Here is a 17,012-nt window from a genome sequence, read left to right on the forward strand (position 1 = left end):
GAAGTCTCAGGATTACCAGCTGCTGGACCCAAATGGAAGCTGAAGAAGGAAAGATTGCAAAAAGCCATGGAAATTTTTCAGAGCGAAGGCCAAAGCTTGATAGTCAAAGGGAAAGGAGTTCTGTCGGCAACACTTGGGGAACCCTGGACCGAGCTGGCAAAGACAGTGCAAAGTTATATCACCTGCGAAGGGAGAAAAGACGTGGTAAGGCCTCGTCACTTAAAACTTTTAGCTGTTTTAGAAGGAAAATGTTCTGTAAATCTCCCTACCCTTTTAAATTCACTATTACATGACGCGGCCCGAAGCCTGAAAAGGGCCCAGCACACAGATGCAGTTGTTAGCCACCACGGACTGATTCGGCTGATAATAAGCCACAGTCTTACCCAACAGCAAAGCACTTGGGAGGAATTGATTGAAACAGTCAAAGGGGGACTGGCTGTACCACCCCCAAAACTTGAACGACCCTCCAGCATGCCAGAACGATCAGAAAAACGCAAGAAGCCAGCAGCAGAAAGACATGCTGCTTCAAAACAGAAACAGTGCTCCAGCACGCCGGAATGTTCGGAGAAACGCAAGAAGCCAGCAACAGAAAAACATGCTGCTTCGAAACGAAAGCAACCCTCCGACACGCCAGAACGACCAGAAGAACCCAGAGAACCTGTTGGCACTCCCAACCTACCTGAAAGACCAAGGAATTCAGCTTGATTGGCTCGAATACGAGGAAGGTTGGAAAGGATTCAGGAAACTACGACCCAGCCAATCGAAATTGAGGACGAACCTCTGGAACTAGAAGGTGGATTCTCCGAAGGAAATGCTGAGCAATCGGAGGCCGGGACTGACCAGCCGGAAGGAGGAATTGAAAAAGGACATGAGCATTCTGAGGGAGAATAGGCCACCAAGCAAGGCAATCAAGAAGAAGAAATTGCACAATCTGGGGGTAGCCCGTTGCAAGACCCTCCAGGTGAGGAGGAATTGGCAGCAGTTTTGGCCAATATGGGAGAATATGGCCAGGCCTCCAGCACAGGAGGTGTCCCTGATGGTCCCGCAGAGGAAGAATTACCCGAGGAAATACATGCAGAAGAGGCAGGGGAGGACAACCTACCTGGCCATGATAATGAAGTAGAAGACAACAATCCGGGACACTCTGTCCCCAGGACGCCGGAAGATATCCCAGAGGAAGAAGAAGTAAGACTGAGGGCTAAACCCTCTGCCGAGACAAGGGAAATTGAGAAATTAAGAAAGAAGCAGCAGAGGATGCTGGGCACTATAGCCAGACTTCGGCAGCAAATTCGAATGTTGAAAGCCAGTCTGAGAATACAAAAGACTGCAAGGAAAAGGAGGAGGACCACGACAGCAAGAACCCCGAGGACAAGAATTCGTTTTGATGGTCAAAACCCCATCGGGAGACCTACTGTCGAGGAACAATCTGCTGTTCCAAATAATAATGAGGAACAAGGTGTTGTTCCAAATGACATGGAGGGAAAGACTGCTGTTCCATTTGGCCCTGAGGAACGAATGGACATCCCAATGGAACAGCAAGAGGCTCCGTGTTGTGGGGAAAAGTATCTGATGCGGATGACACTAACCCTTTCTAAAGGTGACAGTCTTTAGCAACAACTGAATGATAAAGTTTTCATGTTCCACTTTATGAAAGCACAGAGAGAATGGAAAGAGGGTCAACCAACCTGGTGTCTTGCGCTTAGTCGATCCTTGTCCTTCTCTCTTTGTATCCGATTCCCAGCTCTTTGCTCTCCAAGCCGATCCAACTACACACAGAATCTGCACAACAAAAGGGAGCAAACTATGAGATACAAGCAATCATAATTGAAGCATGGATTAGGTTGCATCAAATATACATGTAAACACAAAAGCATCTATGTAAAACAAGTATATAGAAGAACATGCAAACTTTATTGATAGAAAGTAACAGGGTTCCAGAGGAAGTTACAACCAATGATGTTGGCTCCAATCCAGCAGCACCTCCTCGGCAGCAAGAACTCTCTTCTTCACCTCTAGTAAAACAATCACCCAATAATCCTGGCGGTATACCAACAGCACCTCCTTGCTTATACAAAATTCCAGCCTCCATAGACCTCATAGAAGAGCTCTATATATAGGAGAGAAGAGGAAAGGATGAGTCAGCTTGAGACTGACATGAAGCTGCCTTGTGTCCTCTCCATCTTCAGTTAATCTTCAGTTCCTGTGTCCACTTGGAGATCCTTGCTTACACATGGTGATCAAGTACCTCTTACTCATCACAGGGCGAATCTCATGACCCAAGTGTCAGTTTGGAAGCTTCCTGGGCAATTGACACCTTGCAGGATGACTGTGCCACTTGGCCAATCTCGCCCAGCGCAGGTAGCCTTCATTGTTTTTGACTTCCAGCGCAGGTACAGAGTGGGACAGTTGCAATACAGCGCAGAAGCTCAGTTAAGCAGCTGACATGATCCAAAATAAGCCTGTTCTGAAGTGTTTTCAGGTGGAGAACTGATTGGAAGTGCTGTTGATTGATGACCTTGTTCTTTTAGGGGTAAGAACAACATGCTTAGGGACTGAGGATCCCTGTAATTATCGACATTCCCTGCTCCTTGACGCGAGGCACAAAAATGTCTATAACAGTTGCCCCCTAAAGTATGAGGCCGTTAATCGGGTGAAATGCTTTAGCTAGAGGGTCCGAAGTTCGTTCCAGTGCTGAGGAGAGTGCCCTGTAATACAATACAATACAATACATTATCTTTCATTCATCATTATTCTCATGATCTAGCTGAGGCGGGCATTCCCATGCTCAGCTTTTATGAATACATTTTGGTACATATGACAGACGATCGTCTGAAGACAGACTGATAATCTCCCGCTAAAATTATCATCCTTTGAGGAGGATGATCATCTGCTGCAATGATGTACATGGCAAATGCTTTTATATTTCCTGAATATATATCGCAGCCCGGATGGATGAAACTAGATCCGGGGTCTTCAAACTCATTCGATCTTCACTCTAAGTACAAGTCGATCCATGTGAGAATTACGCTGAAGTCGAACATGGAAAGACATCGCTTGATTACCGGTCAATAATGGAAACCGTTAACAAGCGCGAGAGGAATCACCAATAATGACAATGACCCTCAAGGTACTGCAGTACAATTCACGTGGCGTGAATAAAGGACTTGGCGTCGAACGCCACGCAAAATCTTCTGGTCGAAGGTCATTGATGTATACCTGTCGCCGGAAGTGAGAAACTTGCCATTGAGGCATGCAAGCTTCAAAGTACTGGTGGGGGTGTTCCTAGATCGACTTCTTGGATAATGAGCTGATGTCGACAAGAAGCGATCCGTCAAAGGAGGGCCTTAATGAATCCCACATCAATGACACGGAACGGAGCTAATGATTTAGTGGAGGTGGAAACAAACTGTGACATATGATTCAGGGTGGCGATCATGAAATGGATGAAGGATAATGTATGGTAGTGGATGGGACACGGTTGACACTTTCTGAATGACCCCTCTTGAACATATAACGACACTGATGCGATGGATCGGTAGCATTACCCCAAATGGATGGTGTGGCGAGGACCATGGTGATGAAACCGGTGAATGAGACAACCCAACCCGATGTGATACGGAGGAAAAGTGTCATGTTCAAGAGTGACTTGCTACCTCTAAACTTTGATGTTCTCCCAATTTTTCCCCAGTCATTTCTGACCAGTACCTCTTTATTTTTGTCAAGCTTGAGGAGGATAACATATGCTTGTTCTATAACCTGCCCTTCGGGCAAGCCCATCGCTAAGATTTAGCGAGCCTAGCGATAGGGAGACTCGTTCTCGTCTAAAGACAAGTTTGTCGCTATTTAATCATTTTAACGAGTCTAACGACAAGGAAAACTCTGTCCTTTTCATTTTTAGAGAGTCTAAAAAGGTACAGAAAGTTAACTCCATGATTCCTTTTTCGTCAGCTAATCCCTTAAGTCCGAAAAAGTATAAAACAATACAGAAGGGATGGCTGTTCGGTACTTTTAACGAGCTGAACCAGGCAAGCGCTCGATCCTTTTGTGCAATAATCCCTCAAGTCCAAAAAGATTAAAATTTAGAGGAGGGATAGCGTTCCGGTCATTTAACGAGCTGGAAGGCCAAAACTCGGCAAACTTTTCATATTTTACGAGTCAGTGAAAAGAGCTGAAAGAAGACTCGTCTTTTGAGGAACGAGTGATAAACAGGGATAGCTACTGATTCCAGGTACAAATTGGAATTTCCAATCACGGTAGTGTCACAAGAAGGGCTAGGTGAAATCACTCCTCGCAGCTGTTCCTCAAAATAGGTAAACACACATGGGGGTGAACGATCGGCCAAATGAAATGGAGGTGATGGATGAGAACACGACCAAGGCTTTTAAGGCTTATAAATTTACGATCGCAATGGTTATTTACCGAGATAGGTTCATTTTTTAATGAGCTTGAACTTTGGCGGAAAAACTTTGCCCACACTTTTCTATTTTTTAACGAGCATAAATTCCGTGGTAAAACTGCTCGATTCATGGTCAAATTTCTATTTTTACTTTCATTAGCTTTTCTCTTTTCAAATGTAGTACTTCATTATCAATTGCTGCAACAAATTTTGTTAGAAATGGATAATAATTGCATGAAAACGAGAATATAACCCTAATATTTAACTTTAAACGGTGTAAAAAGTCATAAAAAGGGGTTTTTACCTCTCATTTACCATTTCATTTGCATTTTGCTTGTTGGAGCTCTGGAGGTGCCTCTTCTTCCTTGATTTTCACCAGCTGATTCCGGGAGATTCTGTGGACGATTTTCGGCGCCGTTTGGACTAGGTAGGAGCTAAACCTTAGCCCTTCACTTTCATGGTTTCCTTTTTCAGTTTCATGCCTATTTTTCAGTGTTTCTGGGCCCCAGGGGTTCCATTAGGGCGCCCTGGCATCAGCGCAGGTTCCCCTTTCGAAACCTGCGCTGTATTCCAGTCAGCTTTGAGGCAAACTGAATTACAGAGTAGGGGGAACACTCTCTGCCTGCGCCGGGCCTAAAAAGACTGAGTTTGCATGAGTTTTTTGATGTTTTTTCGCCAGATTTTCATCAAATTCAGGAACTTACTCATTCTCTTATTTGATTGTAGGGAACTTTGGACAAAATGTCCCTTACATGGCGAGAACGAGAACATGAAGCAGAGGACATGGTTGCACTCCATGTCCCAGTCACGGTGAACGCGCTTCGGAACTGTGGCCTGCTGAAGTTTTTCCGTATCTCTAGCATGAGAGCACAGATTTCTTTACTGCAGTATATGCTTGATGCTTGGGATCCTGTTAACCAAGTATTCCAGATTAGGGGGAAGTCCTTCCCCTTGACCATAGAGGACATGTACTTCTTGACTGGGTTGTCAAGGTGGGGTGCTCCCATTTCTTTGTCAGGTACGGCTCGAGGGACTACTTCCACCAGAGACTATATACGTCAGTATTGCCGGGAAGGTTCACAGCCGAGCAAAGACGGTAAGATCAATATCCGTGACATCACTGACAGGTCTCTTAGATCCATTCTGTTTACTATTGGTAGGATGGCCAGTAGCGCAGCTTTGCATGTTGCCAACAGATCTTATATGCAGCACGCCTTGGAGTGTCTCCAACCGAAAGTGTTTAACTGGTGTGATGCAGTACTTGTTCAGATGAAAAGTCAATTGACCAAGGTAAAGGACGGGGGGCTGAAGAACTTTGGATTTGGTTCTATTCTCACTGCCTTTGTCTTGGAGAAAATCCCATTGATGCAGCCTCAGTACATCTTGCTTGATGTGCCTTCTCCGACCGAGCCACGCATGCAGAGGTGGGTCGACCATATGTCCCGGCATGCTGGTCAACCTCATATTACATTCACTGAGTCCTTCTTTAGGTGGTTCGAGCGTCAAGAGATGGCATTTTCTGAGTATCCATACGTGGGTATGGACTACCGAGGTGATCCGGACTTGGTGCTTCCGGATGGCGAGCAATGGGGTGCTATTGGTAAAATCTCTGACCATATCACTGTTTATTGTTTTCATTCATGATGTTTACTGTTCAAAACTGATCAAACTCTTGGGTGCATGCAGATGTTGGTCCTGTTTTTCCAGTAGCTCGTCCACGGTCGCCAGTTGCTGCCCCAGCAGCAGAGCCTGCTAGGAGAGTTGTTATTCGCGACCTTGGTGATACTGAGATACTTGCAGCTGTGCAGGAGCAGGTTGAGAGCCTTACTCGTGGTCTTCCGGATGTACAGATTGACGAGTTACCTTTACAGTTGCAGCGACACACCATCGGCGTGCCTAGACGATGGACTCGTCTCTTGCGCATGATCGCACAGACCGTGACGTACTTTCATGAGCACCACTAGGCTAGGGTGCCCCCTAGCATCTTTTTTGAGTTCTAGGTCATATGACCAATTTTGTTTTGATTACAGCACATTATGTACAAACTATAAACAGCTTTATATATTTTGATTTTCGGAGTTTATTTCAGTTTATTTGTGATCCACTTACATAGCACCGATGCATCTCTTTTTATATATGTTGTAAATGTCTATCTAATACATAGTTTGCCAATGAATCTGTTAATGTGTTCAAGTTTCTGGAAATATGCTGGTATTGAATTGAATCAAACTCTCTTTCCAAAATCTTAACTCTTAGAAACATACGATAAATAGCTGGATTGCGGACTGAATATATACCAGTGAGTTGTAGTATCACAAGTTGTGAGTCTAGCCTAACAATTAGCCGGCGTATACCATGAGCAATGGTATCAGAGAGGAGTTCGATCAACGCACTATACTCAGCGATATTGTTTGTCGACCGTCCAATACACACACCTCTGAAACTCACTAACTCGCCGCTTGGATCAAAAATGGCCCAGGCAGCGGAGGACAAATTCCGCGTACTACGACTCGCTCCGTCGGCATATCCCACATATGTGTCAGAATAATTCGACATCTGCAACAAACGAGAAGGGTGGATTACTACCGAAACAAACATTTTAGCGAAAACAAAATACAACAAAAGCACTCAGGTTACTATTTAGGCATAGTAACGCTTGAGGTACAACCCGTTACGGGGTTGCGCCAGTGGTATTCCGTCATAATCCATTAACTCGTAGGCTCCTTTTGCTAACACCCTTTTAACAATATAAGGACCCATCCATAAGGACTGAAATTTCCCTGCTCCTAATTTATCGGATTCTTGGTCGTAAAGCAAAACCAAGTCACCCTCAGAGAAGTTGCGCAGTTTGACATTCTTGTCGAACTGTGCTTTGACTCGTTTCTTATGAGCCTCGTTCGCCAAAGCGGCGTCACGACGGTTTTCATCCAACTGGATCAATTCTAAGAAACGAGCCTCTTCTTCTGAGGTTCCGGGGAGGAGGTCAATTGCGAGTTTAAGAGACGAAATTTCGCACTGGATCGGTAAAACTGCCTCCAGGCCATACACCAATTGGAATGGTGTGAACCCAGTGGCGTTTTTTACCGAGGTTCGGTAAGCCCATAGTGCTGAGTACAGGATTAGATGCCATCTTCTTTTATGAACCCCGATCATCCTTTGCAACATACGCTTCAGGACCTTGTTGATTGCCTCAACTTGTCCGTTGGCTTGTGGATAATACGGAGTAGAGTTGTCGTGAGATAGCCCTAGTTTGGCAGCTAATTCGATCATCATGTGATTGCGAAAATGCGATCCATGATCCGTCACTATAGCTTGCGGAACGCCGAACCTGGTGACTACATGATTGAAAAAGAAAAGGGCAGCTGTTTCACCAGTGTTATCCAATGTAGGCATCGCCTCGGCCCATTTGGTAAAATAGTCAACAGCGACTATAATATACCCATGCCCCCCGGTCGAGGTGGGGTTACATTGCATGAAATCGATGCCCCACTTGGCGAAGGGCCCAACAGCAACTATCGGCTGTAAGGGTGCGGGTGGTCTTCTGGTTTTGCTATCAAAGATCTGACATGCATGGCAACTTCTGACAGCTATTATGCAATCTTTAAACATAGTTGGCCAGAAATATCCTGCTCGTAAGATTCTTTGTGCTGTTGCATATCCAGATTGATGCCCCCCGCACGCGCCTGAATGACAATCATTCAGGGCTTTTTCGGCCTCCTCATGGGTAAGGCACCTCCTCAGAACTGTATCGATGCCACGATGGTAAAGTGTATCACCGACGATCATGTAGTCTTTAGATTGGTATCGTATACGCTTCCGTTCCGAGTGTGAGGTATTAGGCCTAAATTTTTGGGTTTGGAGATAAACAATGATGTCTCCATACCACTCATCGCTTACTGATATCAGAAACAAATTTTCATCCACGATTGACTCTTCTGATGTTTCATCGTTGGACGACGATGGGAGATCTCATAATAATTCCGCGAAAACTAGAGCTTTCTTCGATTTGGATTTTACAAAATCTAAATCAAACTCTTGAAGGATGGCTATCCATTTTGAATATTTGCCCCCAAGCAACTGTCGCGACAGTATATATGTCATGGGATTGCAATCTGACAAAACAATAGTCTTCTTAAAGAGGACATAATGTCGAAACCTTTGAATCGCTTGAACAGCAGCAAGCGCTAGTTTTTCAACATAGGAATATTTACTTTCTGTGTCATTTAAGTTTTTACTTAAATAATAAATAGGATGTTCTATTCCATCGACTTCTTGCACTAAGACCATCGCAATGGTCGTATCTGCTGCAGCAAGATACAGGTTAAAATCTCTTTGATAGTCTGGGGCGTACATTAATGATGCTCTTACTAAACAATCTTTCAGAGCGTCAAAGGAAGCTTGCGCAACCTGGTCCCAGACAAAAGGTACATCCTTTTTCAAAAGACGAGTATAACCTTTGGCAAGTTCTGCGTAATTAGGAATGAACCTCCTCAGAAAGTTTGCTTTCCCTTGGAGTTTCTGAATCTGAAGCAAATTTGAAGGTGGAGGCAAATTAATGATTGCCTGAACCTTACAGGGGTCGAGACGAATCCCGTCCTTAGAAACCACAAATCCAAGTAAGCGACCAGAGCCGACGCAAAACACACACTTATGTGGATTGAGTCTTATCTTGTAATGTCGGCAACGTAGAAATATTGCTCTCAAATGCCGCGGATGATCAGTCCGCTTCCGCGAATGAGCCGGAAGATCGTCGAGGTAAGGTTGAACGATGTTCTTGATGTCATGGAAGGCATAATTCATTGCCCTCTGAAATGTCGCCCCTGCGTTCTTTAAACCAAAGGGTAATTTTCGATAAGCGAATGTGCCCCACGGACAGATGAATGCAGTCTTAGACTGGTCCTGTGGGCGGATATTTATTTGATTATACCCGGAAAATCCATCCATAAAGGAAAAGATTTCACATCCGGCGCATTCATCAATTATCTGGTCGATGAAGGGTGTAGGGTAGTTGTCCTTTGGACAAGCTTTGTTTACATCCCTATAGTCGACGCACACTCTTATCGTCCCTTGTTTTTTCATAACAGGGACAATATTCGATACCCAATCGGTTAGAGGAACCGGGTAGATGAATCCAGCATGGAGGAGTTTTTCAACTTCCGCCTTAATGGCAGCGGATTTCTTCGGATGTACCTGCCGAAGCCGTTGTCTTACTGGTTTGACATCAGGATACATTTTAATTTCATGTTCAACTATGCTCGAGTCTATGCCTGGCATTTCATCATATGACCATGCAAAGACATCTCTAAATTCGCGAAAGAGAGCACTATATATTTCCAGTTCTGAAGGGGAACAACTTTTGCCGACATGAATGTTCTCAACAACATCAGATATCGTCGAGATATTTATGGCTATGGTCTCTTCAATATTGGATAGGTTTCTCTCTGAATCCACCGTATTTACAGTATTTGTTAGGAATTCAAACACTGAAGGGTGGTATAGGTCGTGATGAGTTTCTTCTTCACACTCTGGAAGAAGGGAACGATGGTGGTTATCATTCCATGGTGCCCCCTCAATCATCATTGATTGTAATATTCCTTCGTCAGTCCCATGAACTTTTGACCATGGATCTAATGGGGTACCATATTCTTCGGACCTATCTACCCAAACGCTTGACGAGCGTTCTTTTGGGCTCGCTTCCCATGCCTGAAACATTGATTGCTACAATATTTCAATGGGGCTAGGGGGCAAAACCACTTGATGATCCATGACGACTTTGTCTTCTGCGACCTTCGACGAAGATACCATGTTGCATATTGCTACAAACGGGATATTCCCTTCATGGAACGGAGGTGGCAATGCGAAAGTTCCCATCATTGTGGGATCTTTTAGCAAGCCTAATCCTATATCTTTTATTGAATGGTCGCTCCCATGGATCAGGGGAATGCTTCCTGTAACTTGTGAACCATTAGGGAGGAAATTCTGTTGGTCGACGATCGTAATCCCTCCTTCAAACGGGAATGCGATCTTCCTAAAATATGTCGACACTACAGCTGCCATGGCATATATCCATGGTCTTCCCAGTAGAATGTTATAGTCAAGATTGCCATCAATGACTTCAACATCAATATCTACTGTTTTTCCTCCTAGTTCAACTTTGAAGTTATTTAGGATACCGTACGGAGTGTACGTCCTACCGTCAAATGCTTTCAATGTCGTCGAAGATCGCGACAATGTTGGAGATCCAAGAGTTTTCCAGCAACTCATTGACATGATACATGTCGATGCGCCCTCATCAATAATTGTTCTATGAACAGTTTTGTTGAGTGCTTTCACTTGAATAAGGAAAGCTAATTGTGCTGGTAACTGAGGATCATATCCTTTGTGATCAAAGGATACAAGATTGGAATCTTTAGGATCCACTCCACCAATTGCTGATAACAATGCCTGTCTTTGGGATGGGCAATTTTGTAGTACCTCAAGAGTCGACATAGCAGATGGCGATTGGGCCAAATCCTCCACTACATTATAGTGTTGCGCCGCTCTGGCGCGAGGGTTGAATGTCGACTTGTGGACTACTCCCTTAGGCGGCTTTATTGTTAATTCATGCGTGAGGGGGGGTACAACTTCTGCCGAAGTTGTTGTCGAACTACTGGGTTGATCTTTCCCTTTGTCGTTCGACACCGGCGGATTTCCATAATCTTTATTCCTAGTCGATATCAAAGCATCACTTTGCTTAGAAACCGACAGCATAAGCACTTGTGACGGGGAAGCATTTCCACTATCAACCATATTCTGACCTGGGGCGGGAAACGGATCAGTCAACACAGCTGAAGTTTGGGAACTTTTTAGGAACCTCTTTAACTCAGCTTTGAACGGACAGTCCTTTGTCGAATGATTTTCATCACATATTTGACATGGATAAAATTGTTTCTTTTTCCCAGGAGGGTTTGAAGAAGTTTTTTGAGGGGATGATCCACCTTGATTCTTCTTCTTCCCTTTGTTTTGTTTCTTCTTGCTTCCTGGTTGATTGGAGTTTTTGCCTTTATCCGTAGATACAGCGTTTACCTCCGAAGCAAGAATCTCCTGATTCGCTTTTTGATTCGAAGTCTTACGGGCTTTCTTATTCGAATCCCTTGTCGACTTAGCGTTTGCAGTTCCAATCACGCCATCACCGGCATGAGAGTCACTGTTCGATCCGGGAGGAGGAGGGATTGAAAATTCTGGTCTGGGGGCATCAGGTATCTTATCATAGAGCGTGCCCGACTGAGTATACACTAAGTCCAAATACTGAGCACGAGCAATAACCTGCTCCTCTGTTACGACGCCTCCCTTGGCCACATCTTCTGTAATTGCCGGCAGAAGCGACTTTATAAACCACTCAGCTAATAGCTGATCTGGAACATAGGTCTTTACCATTCTGCGACGACGACGCCACTCATGTATATGATCAGATATATGTGTGGCGGTTGTCTGCTTGAAATTGGTCAAGATCTCTGTTCCAGTTTCGTACCTTATAGGTAACTGAAAGTGTGTTAAGAAAGTCGTGGCTAGGGAACTAAAATTGTCGAAAGAGGCTCTAGGTAATTCAATATACCATTTGGCCGCCGGACCAGTCAATGTCCTCTGGAAAAGGCGAAGCCTTATCGAATCATCATTCAAGGTATTGGACGAACACCACAGATGGAATGTCATCACATGATTCGACAGGTCTTCGCCCGGATTTCCATTGAATTTAGGAATGTCCGAAGGAAGTTTGTGAGGAATCGCTGGCCACCAATGGGCGTAGGCGATTGGATCGTTCGTCAAGCGATGTAAATCTGGTAATTCTAAGGTCGCCACGAATGGCAACTGCTGATTCAGGTTTGGCGAGGCGTACCCAGGGTATGATGGAATCGCCTGAGCAGTAGGTCTTTGCATACCAGTATAATGCAACTGATGTTGATATGACTGATATGGCTGATGGGCTTGGCCACTGTAAAGTGGTTGGTTTAACCCGTTCTGAATATAGGGTTGCCCACTATTCGCAAAGATCTGTTGCTCAGATCCCTGGTATACCTGTTGAAACTGAGGTTGTTGGTATTGCACCATCCATGGTTGTGAAGCCATGTTTTGCTGTGCGACACTAACCGACGGACCAAGATGCGGGGTTATAGTCCCTGTTTGTATCTGCGTCGTCCCGGCAATTGGCGATTGTGGTTGTGTTGCAGGGTCAATAGGCTGTTGCATTACAACTTGGGGTTGACATACAACAGGCATCGATTGAACTTGCGACACGGTTACAATTGCTGGCGTCGTCGGGATACTAGACATAGGTACACATTGTTGCATAGAATATACAACTCTTGGTTGTTGGGGTAACATAGGTACCCAACCACTCGTCGTTACTTCAGTCAAACCTGAATGCGGTTGAAAACTGCCGTATGGGTATCCTCCTGAAAGAGGAAGTGAAAGGGCATATTGCCCCCCATACGGTAACAATCCGGAGCTCAAGGGTGTAGATGGCCTTTGAGGACTGGATGGCCCAAAATGATTCCCAAAGGGATCAATTTGTCTAGTTTCAACATAAGAATTACCGGGTATTATACCGGAAGAGCAAACTGGAACAGACCAAGTTGTCATAATAGTCCCTGGGTGGACTCCTTCTAGTCGATGAGAACTAGTCGGGACAGATGGTATGCCGGCAAACATCGTTGGAATGGCAGCAGGAGCTTCTGTTGTCGCTGTGTCGTTTGGCACAGTTCTAGATGTCGACGGTTGTTCAGACATTTTAAGTCTATCCAATAAACTTCCTAACGATTCTTCAGGAACTTCCTGTGGCGATGGACAAACTTCTGATGCAGAAGGAAAAAGAGTGGAACCTACTCCAAAATGAATTGGAGTATTTGCTTGCTGGTCCTCTACGATTTCCTCTATTGCAATCAGACCAGGAGGAAGTGGCAGACCGTCAGGTCCGTAATAGATTTCTGGTGCCGAAGAAGGGGTTGCCTCAACAACGATAGTTGTTTGAACAACAAGACTCTGTGGACCGGTTTCAGATGGAACTGGTTCAGTTAAACAAGTACTTGTTTTCAGACTAGGATCAATACAATTGTCCTTCTGTTGCCGTTGAACTTCTTCAATAGAGGCAGGGATTCCAGAAATATCGGGAGTGACCAGAATCTTAGATGTTGTTGGAACTTCCGTTCTAACTTTAAGAGGAGATTTTGATCTGGTCCAGCGAGATCGCTTTGCTCGTACTACTTTCGGTTCCGGAGACAAAGATGGTCGACCCGCAAGCCTCCCTGAACGACGGGGTTTTAATTGACTTTCCTCCACGATTGCGGATTACTTGATCAACTAAAATACAAAAAGGGAATTATGTTTCCGTATTGAATGAATTTTATTAGACGCTTTTAGACACAACTTTGCTTTTTCATGTTTTAAGAGTCGAGAAAAAGCTAAAGATGACTCTAGTCGCCTTCGATGTATTAACGAGCCCGAAGTGACAAATGCTCGGTTGGACCTTTTCAGTTATAGAGTTTGAAAAGGGCCAAAAGAAACTGCTCTGGAGATCTAGGCAGAGGGTGTGCCAAACCTTTCGCGAAACCACAGAATACGTTTTACGGTACGGGTGGTCGATCTTCGTGAATGCTGTGTTCACTGCATCGCGATCAGTAGGGCGGTCGACACGGCTTCCTAAGGATAAAGGATAATTGCCTATAGGGGTCTCCCAATATACGCGACGGTACGCGGGAGCTCAAATCCGTATTAGTGCTATCGTCCCTCAGGAGGAATCACCCACCTTCGTAGAGATCGACAGTCACTACGTTTAACGACGCCGGAACACGTCTCTACCTAGACCTCTATTGTGAGCGTTATGTTACAATGCGTTTTTAGATTCATTCAATATATTTTAAGTTGATCTTGTTATCAGTTTGTCTTTCAGGATCACCACGTGATGTATTGGTACAAATTCCTAAATGCAGCTAAAATGATAAGCAAGCTTTCACAATCCTTTTAGCTTTGAAAATCCTAACTACTGAGGGGAGAGAAAAACAATATCTTTCCACACAGAGCACAAAGCACAAACTAATGCACTTTCTCCTAGATCAGATACCCAAACTTATCAAAAATGCAAATGCAAGATGCATGTATTTCTTTTCTTTTCCTTTAATGTTGATGCTAACAAAAGGAAAACTGTTGTATGACTTTCAAATTCAATTTGAAGCGTAAACAAACAAGTATTGTCTAAATGAAAAGACGCTTTACAGGTACTTGTTTTACACCAAAAATATATGAATTCAAACCATAAAGTGAAAACAAACCAACTTAAACAGCTATGAACAGTAATAACACTAACTCATAAGATCGCAATCTAAGAGGCCACAGCTACTAGGTTCGCTTTTCACAATGGGAAATTGTAACTGAAACAAGAAATACTGAAAGAACGTTTACAATTTCATCACACAACTGAGGCGGAATAATGTCAAGGAGAAGTGGTCTACAGCAAATACAATAACCAGCAAGCAATCAGCCAAAAAACAAGTGCAAACAGGGCCAAGACACAAAGGAAGAGTTGAGCTAGACTAAGGCCAACTGGACCAGCGCAGGCACTGGTCTGCCAGTTTCACTCTCAGCGCAGTTCCCGAAGGGACTACCTGCGCTGTAATGCAGACTGCCTGTGGACAGCCTGCACTGACTTACGAGAGTTACGTCTGCTAAGAATTCCGGGTCATAAAAAGCTCAAAAATGTACTGTTTTGACTGAAATAAAATGCTATGGGTTAAGTACAGGCTAAGGGATGATCAAGAGGATAAAGATCTATCACAAAGAGTAAGGATTCATCTGTAGATTAGCTCTTTAAATCTTGAATTTGCTCAGCAAAGGAGCAAGAGTAGCAAAACCCTCTACTTCGCTTTTGATAGAGTCAAAAGCTTTTCGATTCGGTACTCCTTTCTTCAAGAAATGAATAGCAAAATCCTACAACAACAAGATACTAGGATCTCCCCAGCGGAGTCGCCAGTTTGTTGTGGGGAAAAGTATCCGATGCGGATGACACTAACCCTTTCTAAAGGTGACAGTCTTTAGCAACAACTGAATGATAAAGTTTTCATGTTCCACTTTATGAAAGCACAGAGAGAATGGAAAGAGGGTCAACCAACCTGGTGTCTTGCGCTTAGTCGATCCTTGTCCTTCTCTCTTTGTATCCGATTCCCAGCTCTTTGCTCTCCAAGCCGATCCAGCTACACACAGAATCTGCACAACAAAAGGGAGCAAACTACGAGATACAAGCAATCATAATTGAAGCATGGATTAGGTTGCATCAAATATACATGTAAACACAAAAGCATCTATGTAAAACAAGTATATAGAAGAACATGCAAACTTTATTGATAGAAAGTAACAGGGTTCCAGAGGAAGTTACAACCAATGATGTTGGCTCCAATCCAGCAGCACCTCCTCGGCAGCAAGAACTCTCTTCTTCACCTCTAGTAAAACAATCACCCAATAATCCTGGCGGTACACCAACAGCACCTCCTTGCTTATACAAAATTCCAGCCTCCATAGACCTCATAGAAGAGCTCTATATATAGGAGAGAAGAGGAAAGGATGAGTCAGCTTGAGACTGACATGAAGCTGCCTTGTGTCCTCTCCATCTTCAGTTAATCTTTAGTTCCTGTGTCCACTTGGAGATCCTTGCTTACACATGGTGATCAAGTACCTCTTACTCATCACAGGGCGAATCTCATGACCCAAGTGTCAGTTTGGAAGCTTCCTGGGCAATTGACACCTTGCAAGATGACTGTGCCACTTGGCCAATCTCGCCCAGCGCAGGTAGCCTTCATTGTTTTTGACTTCCAGCGCAGGTACAGAGTGGGACAGTTGCAATACAGCGCAGAAGCTCAGTTAAGCAGCTGACATGATCCAAAATAAGCCTGTTCTGAAGTGTTTTCAGGTGGAGAACTGATTGGAAGTGTTGTTGATTGATGACCTTGTTCTTTTAGGGGTAAGAACAACATGCTTAGGGACTGAGGATCCCTGTAATTATCGACATTCCCTGCTCCTTGACGCGAGGCACAAAAATGTCTATAACACTCCGATGGCAGGAAGACCACAGCAACCCTTTGTTCGCATTAAGAAGGAAACAGAAAGCAAAGAGGTTCAAACAGAAGCACCATCCTCGGGTGTAATTCGGGTCCGAAACTCCAAGCAACGTAATAGAAAGGTCCAGGTTAAACTTCCAGCCTCTACGGCTGTGTGGAAGAAAGACCCAAAAACTAGAACCTTGCATAAAATGATGAAGGAAGCCCAGCAGGAGGCTGAGCAGTTGCGGGAACAGACGGTCCCCAAGGAAAGATATGAAGAGCTCCAACAACAACTTTGAGACATCAGTCAGTCTGAGAGCCAGGCCTTTGAAGGATGGCAGAAGGAGCAGGAAAAGGTTGCTAAGGTAACTCGTCGATTAGATAGTGTTGTTAAGCAGATGGACACCCTGTGTTCCTTATATACTGACATTTTGACTTGTAGGGCCCCTGCTAAAAATTATGCTTTATTTTTGCTTGAATGATATCTGAGATTAAAAATAAAAGACGTTAGGGCAGGAGCACCTATTCATATCAACACTGTTAATGATTTT

This window comes from Pinus tabuliformis, chromosome 1_2, assembly GCF_031772625.1.
Source record: "Pinus tabuliformis cultivar Carrire ecotype Pingquan chromosome 1_2, CPIR1, whole genome shotgun sequence".
Taxonomy (NCBI): domain Eukaryota; kingdom Viridiplantae; phylum Streptophyta; class Pinopsida; order Pinales; family Pinaceae; genus Pinus; species Pinus tabuliformis.